Source organism: Halichoeres trimaculatus, unplaced genomic scaffold (assembly GCF_033239565.1).
Source record: "Halichoeres trimaculatus isolate MK-OKI-2021-1 unplaced genomic scaffold, fHalTri1.1 fHalTri1_scaffold_11, whole genome shotgun sequence".
In the NCBI taxonomy this organism is placed as follows: domain Eukaryota; kingdom Metazoa; phylum Chordata; class Actinopteri; order Labriformes; family Labridae; genus Halichoeres; species Halichoeres trimaculatus.
Window position 1 is genome coordinate 4269772 of NW_027437189.1, and position 9777 is coordinate 4279548.

Genomic DNA, 9777 nt, shown 5'->3' on the forward strand with positions numbered 1-9777 from the left:
TTGTTAGCCGTTATTGATGTGACGCCTCTCAAAAGCTAACGGAGTAATGATACACAGCCTGGGCATAAGCATAGGACCATATGCATATGATCCAAAGATGCAACTCCCCCTGTTCTTATATCTTTATATCTAGTTATATAATTTGTGTGACTGGCATATGTTGTAAAATGTTGTTCACAGTAGAAATCAAAATGTTTTTCTGTTGTGTTGCCCTTTGGGTTTCCTCCTCCTGTGTTTGTAAGTTTGTCAGTGTCCATTAATGTAATAAAATGATCTTTCTTATGGGAAGATTTCAAGATATATGACGACATGTTTGGAAATCTGCTGAAAAAAGTAAGTTGATTTATTTTGTGTGTTTGATTAAAATCAAGAGTGTGGTAAAAGAATCTTATCAAAAACTGAGAGATGGGGTAAACCTCTTTTCTCTGTTTATCACGTCTGAACCTAACAGGAGCTTCCCTCTGCATCACACTCGAATGGCCGGGGTTTCCTCTGACTCGGGTTGAAGGTGGTTTTAATGGGTCTGTATCTGGATCTGGATTCTTCTCACAGCTCAACGAGGACAAACAGGAAGGAGAATCATTCTCATCAGTGAGGAGAGACAAACAGGTCAATATGGCTTATCAATAATGAAACAGAGCGGGGATGCATGTTGTTATCCCTCAGAGGGTGGGGGGGTGATACAGGTGATGCAGGGAGTCTTAAAGTGGTAGCTCACAGGAGGGTTAAATAACGTCTTGTTATCATTCAGCAGCAGGTTTTTGATCATGTATGTTGTTTATTGTTCCTCTGGAGCACTCGCTGGATGTTTTTGGTGTTTTTCCGCCTCTACATTTGCCTTAACAACTTAAATATGTGTGTTTGAGATGTTTAAACGTATTTTTCCTGCCATCAGCTACTCAGAAAAGAACTCGAACTCACGCTAGCAGGCCTGGTATACATTTAAAAGACTGTTAGCATCTTTGTTACGCAGACACCGTGGCCTTATTTCCCTCAAAGGTTAATTATAGAGTGAGATTAATCACGTTTGACCTCTTTGTGATAGATGTAACACACCAGAAAGTATGTCTTCCTTTTATAAAGATATGAAGGATATTAAAAGACAGTACCCACCCGAGCAGCAGCCTGTTCACCCTGGTGTTTTCTGGCAAGCGATGCTGTATCATCAGACTCACTTCTTCCCTCAGGCTCCAGGACTTCTCTCCTCATCCTCCGTTCTTCACGATAAAAAAAAAAAAAAAGAGTTCATCTTGTGTAACAAAAAACGTTTTTGAATTTCATCGTGCAACCTTGTGTTCTCATTTGTCCTGTTTGTTATGATTATAATAATGCTAAAGAGCGCCTTCAAGAGACCACGAGAGGCTTTGAAGGTGGGGTTAAAAGATGTGCCAGTGAGAGTTCATGACTTGTTTGAAAGGGTGGGTTCGAAACTGTTTTTGTGAAAATGTCAGAGAGTTTCAGAGGATGGGGGCCGTGGAGATGAAGAGTCTAAAAGTTGTGAGTTTGGTGCGGGGTGTGGAGAGCTGACACATATCTGATGATGGTAGCTCCAGGGCTGAGTGTAGGGGGGGAGGTCAGGGCGATACTGGGGGGCAAGACAGTGGAGAGATTTAAAGGTGAGGAGGAGGATTTTGTAATCTAGATGTTGAGGATGGTGCTCGCCATTAGATGAAAACCCCTCAGAGGAGAAACTCACAGTTTTTATCCAAACAGAAAGATGCAGTCGTGTTTTTTTTTTCTGTAAGTATCATTCGACGCTCCACACAGGGCTGTTCATGTCTTTGTTTTGTCTTATTTGTGATGCGATTAATTCTGGTGTATTCCAGTTTTCTGTTCACGGCCTTCAATTGGTACAAAATCCTGCAGCCTGAGTCCTGAAAGGCTCATGGAAACCAGATCATGTAACTCCAATCCGGACCTTCTATCACTGGCTCCTGTTGTAAACTGGATCTCCACTGACACGTTCACCTGAAGGTCTCCACTTTACAGGGTCACTCTTTAAACTGGAACAACGAGAGCTGACAGAGACACATTTACACTATCAGGATCAAAGAAGACCTTCGTTTGTAGGTACTTATGCTGCGTTCCATTTGTACTCGGAAGTTGGAATTTCCATGTTCCGAGTGGGAACGCCCGGCTGGAACGTCTCCTGAGGTTGGAATTTCTGACTTATTAGTTGGAGCACCCACACCACCCCTGAGTTCCCAGTAGGAAATTCTGAGTTCAGGGGTGGACAGTAATTGAGCTCCTGTTAGATTCTTTTAATTTCAGAACTTCTGGCTACAGGGTTCCCGCGGATCCTTGAAAAGCCTTAAAAGGCATTGAATTCATAGTTCTAAAAATGAGGCCTTAATTGGCATTAAAATGTCTTAAATCCAATTTTCAAAAGTCTTAAAAATTTAACCACATTAATAAGATTTATGTTAGATTGAACAAAAAAAAATATTTAGCAAAATGTATCTATTTTTCAAAAATAATTCACTGATTTATTGTCATGGCAACATTGTGTAATCACAAAAGCAGAAAAAAACAAAGCAGTGATTTGGCTGCACCAGGATCTTTCAGAGCAGACGCATGTTTTGGTTTTAGCTACAGTGCCTGGAGAGGGAAAAAAAAAAAAGGTGAAAAATTAGCAAAAAAAAATCCAAAAGTGGCTTAGGAAAATTGATTATGGCAGCAAAATTGAAAATTAAATTTGAAATTGATTTTAAAAAAACATGTAAAAATTACAATTATGTTTCTGACAGTGGTCAAAAAAATAAAATGGTGGCGAAATTGGAATAAAGTTATAAAAACAGGCTTAAAAAGATAAAAAAAATGGTCCAGAAGTTGGACAAAGTGTATGAATAAAGGTCAAAAAAAAGGGATGAAATTGCAAAAACTGGGCAAAAATGATATGAAAGTGGAAAAAGGATAATAATTAGGTGCAAAATAGGTATGAAATTGCAAAAAATAAAAATAAAAAAATGGGAAAAACTTGCAAAAAAAATCCAAAAGTAGCTTAGGAAAAAAGTCTTTGGCAGCAAAATTGGGAATTAAATTTGATATTAATTTCAAAAAACGTGAAAAAAATTACAAAAATGTTTCTGACAGTGGCCAAAAAATGATGAATGAGGGAAAAATAGATATAAAGCTGTAAAATGGGGTTAAAAAAAGAAGACAAAAAGTGATGTTTTATTTAAAATAAACATTGGGGTAAAATGGCCTCTCACCCAGGTAAATCATGTGATGTTTTTATTTTGTTGTTTTGTTTGTTTCAATTGTGGTTGGTTGTCGACTTGGTCTTAAGTTTGATTTCAAACGGCCTCAAAAAAAGTCTTAAATAGTCTTAAATTTAACTTGGCTTGAGCTGTAGGAACCCTGGACTAGTGTTTTTAGCAATGAATCAGTCGTGTACATATAGTATTTGTCCAGGATATTTTGTGGCTTGTAGTTTGTCAATCCAGAATGCCACAAAATATCCTGGACTGAATGAAGAACAAGATTATACAGTGTTCTTGTAGAGGAAGTTGTTGTCTTAACTCTGAGTTGAAGTCTCTAACGTACAGACCACTTTGTGTAAATATTGTTAGCCAGAATTCTGATGAGTTTTTAACTAATTTTATCTGCTTTATGTGATACCATGCAGGTTTTCTGGGGATGGAAACTTTTTTGAAGCCTATTGGCCTGAATAACACCATCTGCTGGTGGGTCTGCTGGTTGACACTACCTGCAGACCTTGCCATTAAGTCCATGTGGCAGTTTCTGATTGGTTGAGCACCCCTTTAAAAGGGCCAATTACAGCCTGACATCTGTTTGCATGACTTCCTGATGAAGGCTTGAAACGCGACCATGCCGATAAAATAAAGGCATTTTAATAGTATAAAGAGAGTGCCTTGGAGTCTCTTCTTTTTGTTTCAAGGACCTTTTCAATCCCTTTCCAAAGAGCACCTCAAACTAACTCTGCCGAGTCCAGGTTAGCACTCCTTCTCTTTGTCTTCTGACATATATAGTATTATTCAACATTGATATACAGAAATACTGCTGCCAAGGCAACTTTTTCTGACTTGGCAACTGGAACGCTGAACTTGGAGATGACTTCATTCCCACTTCCGACTTCCCAGTTCCAAGTACAAATGGAGCGACGTTTCAAACAGCAGCGATACGTAACTGTAATGATAAATACCTTACCTTGTTGTGTTGTATCCAGTAAAAGTTGTCTTAAACAAAGAACATTTGTACCAAAACAAACACGCCTGGTTCAAAGTCACATCTTCGGACAGTGTGTGTGCGACTCCAGGCCAGAAGGGGGCGATGGCAGTCCAATTAAAACAGATCCTCCTCATAACATCTTTAAGTTAGCTTTTTCATAACAGTGTATCTAGCTGTGTAAAAGATAAAAACCTTGAGTCCAAAGCGAGTCAGAGTTGAAACAAACATATTCACATATAATCTACAACCTGTCTTAGTTATCTCTCAAGCAAGGTTCTGATATTGTGAAAATACACCATAGATTTAGGCCATTATGTGGATCTGAAGCCTCTGATGCGACTTGGGTCTAAATTTATTATTTATTTCTTATTTCTTGGGGGATAAATTTACCACTAATTCCCAGAGACTTCAGGAGGCGGGGCCTAAAAAGCTGAATATACGCCCCCTCCTGTCCACAATAAGATGTCCTCCAGCTGTGGAATGCTGGACAACAAATGTAAGCTTTTTCGTACGTTGGTAGCTGGCTAAATGTAGTGCGATGTATCCTTAGGCTAATGTGATGACAAGCTAAATGTCAGTTCATACAGTAGTTTGGTAGCCATTCTTTCCTCGCTCTGACAGCCCGATCCTGTGAGACGTGTCCGTAATGTGTAACGTTAGTGACCTGGTCATGTGCTGCCACCTTCTGGCCCGGAGTCACACGCACTGTCTTGATGACATGACTCTCAACAAGGCGTGTTTGTTTTGGAAATGACTGGAGATCAGATCTTCTTTTCTTTTCTTTGTTCAAGTCAACTTTTTACTGGGTACAACATCACAAGGTAAGGTATTTATCAGTACGGTTACGTAGCGCTGTTGTTTGAAAAGTGTCAACAAGCAAACTTTGTTAGTTTGTACCGTAGTTTGGTAACCAGCTATATTTAGCTCTACTGACAACCTGGCGCTCGAGTCATGTCTGTAATGTGTAACATTAGTAAATCCTGGTTAGCTATGTCCTGCCAGTCATCTACCAATCAGAGCTAACGTAACCTCACTCTTCATTTTATTGATAGACTCTCAAGTTTGAACAGACCACTGCAGAATAACTGCTGACTGTGGGTTGAGTCAACATTATTACAAACAGTTTAGCTTGTGTTTGAGCCTTTAGCTTGTGTTTTAGCCTTTAGCTCATGTTTTAGCCTTTAGCTCATGTTTTAGCCTTTAGCTTGTGTTTTAGCCTTTAGCTCATGTTTTAGCCTTTAGCTTGTATTTTAGCCTTTAGCTTGTGTTTTAACCTCTAACTCATGTTTAAGCCTTCAGTTTATGTTGTAGCCTATAGCTTCTTTAAGCTTTAGTTTTGGTTTATATTTAAGCATTTAGCCTGCGTTTTAGCCTTTAGCTCGTGCTCTATCGCTCTCCAGTTTTTCTTTCTTCTGCTCTTCTGTCCTTTTTCTGTCTGACAGTTAGGCTCCAGTGCCCACCATCACTACAAAATTAATCACAGACATCATTTTCAGCAAAGAAAAACACAGATCTCTCTTCTTTCAACTAAACTTTGGAAACAACCTTTGTTAGCGCTAATAATTTCATTTTAAAGTGTGGATTACGATCGAGCATAAATATAGAAGAGAGATTTTTTCGAGATCACTTTCAAACTCCGCACTGACTCTTTAAAGGAGGTTAACGTGACGCAAACGAAGCCAAAGACCAACAAAGGAACAGTTTGTGAAAATATTATAACAATTTCCCCAGTAGTTTCATTCATAGTGTTAAATCACATCACCTCTCCTCAGAGTTATTTTTTGATCTCATCTGAAATTACCAGACAAAAAGAGGAACCAGTCAGATGATGAGGAAAATAAATAAAATGCTTTTAAAGCACTCAGAGGAAATGGAAGAAGAAAGGAGCGACTGGGAGCGAGGTGATAAATCCAGGTTTTCACTACATTAAACATAAATGTGACTTCCTGGTGGGCAGACGTAAAATGTTCAGGGTGTAAATTGGTATAAAAAGCTGAATGTTTCAACACGGACTTTTAAGATGATTGCCTCATTAGCATTTAACACCAACCCTCCCCCAACACAGAATCATCATAAAATAACCTCCCACACGTTGTGCCATCATGGATTCAGATTTGCAAACACAGAACGCTTCAGTCCTGCGGTGCAAAAATGCTAATATCAGTTTGTCGATCTATTTTAAGATAAACACAGTCAGATGGTGTGTTTGCTGTTGGGTCATTAGCAGTCGCTGTTTGTATAATAACACTAAAGCTTGTTGACCTGCTGCTCTGACGGTCAGAAGTCTCAACAAACAATCAGGCCGCTCTCCCGGCCCCGGCTCAATCATCACAAACAACTCCACGCAGCCCGAGAGCTTCAGTTTCACATATGTGGCGTGATAGCCGAGGTATGGCTCTGCATCTCAAATCAAGTGTTGCTGCGTTTGAAATAAATCCATATCTGTAACAAGCAGGGTGTGAAAAATCAATCAGGATCAATGTGACAGGGGAATCTGTAGGAAGTGTTGCTATGGTGGAGAAAGCAGAGTGTGAAAAGAGAAGCAGAGGCAGAGAGGCCGCTCCTCCGCTGGAAGCTGCAGATTAAACTGACCCCTGGCCCCCAGCCTCTGATGTCTCCCTAATTACCTTGTCTCGCCGTCCTGATAAACGCCACAGAGACGGTTTTCTGCTCTGCTGTTCACAGCTCCAAACCTGACACTGTGACGTAGGGGGCGCCGATTGTAAAGCTGAACACACTGAAAACAACAACGACATGTCTCCACATTTAGCTCTGAAACATCCGTTTTTGTACAGATTTACAGAAACATTTGTGAAATATATCTGTCAAATATTGATCTTTTTATCTTGATGTAAAATGTTTTATTTTAATGTCCTGACTCTAAATATTTAGTTACATTTCTGATCATTATAGAAATCTTTGCTGAAGATTTAAAAAAACTTTTTGAATATTTGAAAATCTTTGCTGGAGATCTAAAAATCTTGACTTAAATTTTAGAAATTTTAGCAAAAATCTTGACTGAATATTTAAATATCTTTTCTAAAGAATTGAAAAATCTTTACTTAATATATAGAAATTTGAGCAAATATTTAGAAATCTTTGGTAAAGATCTAAAAATTTTGAGTAAGAAATTTTGACCAAATATCAAGAAACCCTTGTAAAAAAAAAAAAAAAAGAAAGAAAAAGGGAAATCTTTGGTTTACACCTAAAAATCTTGACCAAATATTCAGAATTTTTTAAGATTTAAAAATCTTGACTTGGTATTTAGATATTTTAGAAATCTTTGCTCAAGGTTTGAAAGTTTTAGCAAATAATTAAAATTTTAGTGAATATGTAGAAATCTTGAGCAAAGATCTAAAAATCTTGACTAAATGTTAAGAACATTTTTGCTCAAGATTAAGAAATTTTGACTGAATATCAAGAAACCTTTGTAAAAAAAAAAATAGAAAAAATTGGTAAACATCTAAAAATCTTGACTTAATATTTAGACTATTTTTTGTTAGGATATAAATCTTGACTCAATATCTAGAAACCTTAGCAAATATTGAGAAATCTTGAGCAAAGATCTAAAAAAAAAAAAGCTTGGCTAAATATCCAGAAATCTTTGCTTGACATCTTAAAATCTTGAATACATTTTTAGATTTTTTTTTTTAAGATTTAGAAATCTTGACTTATTATTTTGAAATTTTAGCAAATATTTAGAAATCTTGACTAAATATGTAAAAATCTTAGCAAAGATTTATTTATCTTTGGTAAAGATCTTTACCACCTCGAAAGCCCTCTCACATACTCCTCCAGTGGAAAAACCACAGAGCAGTGACTTGTTTCACTTCTATCTGTTAGAAAAGGGGTTATGTAGTGACCCTTTGGTTCCAGTATAGTGGAGAAAATGTGATGCATTACCACATAGAAAGCTCTTTTACATTCTCTTCCAGTGGAGAAAACATGTTGTCGTATCTTGTTACACTTTTTTCTGTTGGTGAAAGGGTTATGTAGTGACACTGGTTCTGTTCTAGTGGAGAAAATGTGATGTAACACCACCCAGAAAGCCCTCCAACATACTCTTTTAGTGTCGAAAACACAAAGCAGTGCCTTGTTAGAGTTTAGTCTGTTGGTGAAAGGGTTACGTAGTTACTCTCAGGTTTCCCTTGTAGCGGAGAAAATGTGATGTATTACCACCTAGAAAGCCATTTTACATTCTCTTCAAGTGGAGGAAACAAGCTGTAGTGCCCTGTTAGAGTCCAGTCTGTTAGTGAAAGGGTAATGCTGTGACTCTTGGGTTCCCTCAAAGTGGAGAAAATGTAATGTATTAACACCCAGAAAGCCCCCCTACACATTCTTCTAGTGGAGAAAACAAGCTGCAGTGCCTTATTAAAGTCCATTCTGTTGGTAAAAGGGTTATGTAGTGGCTTTCAGGATCTCCTATAGTGGAGAAAATGTTCTGTATTACCACCAAGAAATCTCTTTTACATTCTCTTCTAGTGGAGAAAACAAGCAGCAGAGCTTTGTTAGCTCCCAGTCTGTTGGTGAAAGGGTTATATAGTGACTTTAAGGTTTCATTTAGCGGAGAAAATGTGCTCTATTACCACCTAGAAAGCCCTCCAACATACTCTTCTAGTGGAGAAAACAAGCTGCTATGCCTTGTTAGAGTCCAGTCCGTTAGTGAAAGGATTCTATAGTGAGTCTTTGGTTTCCTTAAAGTAGAGAAAATGTGATGTATTACCACCCAAAAAGCCACTCCAACATACCCTTTTAGTAGAGAAAACAAGCTGTAGTGCCCTGTTAGATTCCAGTCTGTTGGTGAAAGGGTTTTGTAATGACTTTCAGGTTCCTTTATAGTGGAGAAAATGCAATGTATTACCACCCAAAAAGCCCTCCAACATACTGTTTAAGTGGAGAAAACAAGCTGCAGTACCTCATTAGATTGCAGTCTGTTAGAAAAAGATCTATATAGTAACTCTTTGGTTCCAGTATAGTGGAGAAAATGGGATGTATTACCACCTAGAAAGCCCTTTTACATTCTCTTCAAGTGGAGAAAACAAGCTGCAGAGCCTTATTAGCTCAAAGTCTGTTGGTGAAAGGGTTATGTAGTGACTTTCAGGTTCCCTTGTAGCGGAGAAAATGCGATGTATTACCACCAAGAAAGCCCTTTTACATTTTCTTTTAGTGGAGAAAACAAACTGCAGTTCCTTGAAGATCCCAGTCTGTTGGTGAAAGGGTTGTGTAGTGACTCTTTGGTTCCAGTATAGTGGAGAAAATGTGATGTATTACCATCTAGAAAGCCCTCCAACATACTCTCAAAGTTGAGAAAACAAGCTGCAGCTCCTCATTAGATCCCAGTCTGTTGGTAAAAGGGTAAGTGACTCTTTGGTTCCCTTATAGCAGAGAAAATGTGCTCTATTACCACCCAGAAAACATTTCAAAATACTCTTCTAGTGGAGAAAACAAGCTGCAGGGCCTTGTTAGCTTCCAGTCTGTTGGTTAAAGGGTTCTATAGTGAGTCTTTGGTTTCCTTAAAGCGGAGAAAATGTGATGTATTACCACCCAACATACTATTCTTCTCAAAAACAAGCTGCAATGCATTTT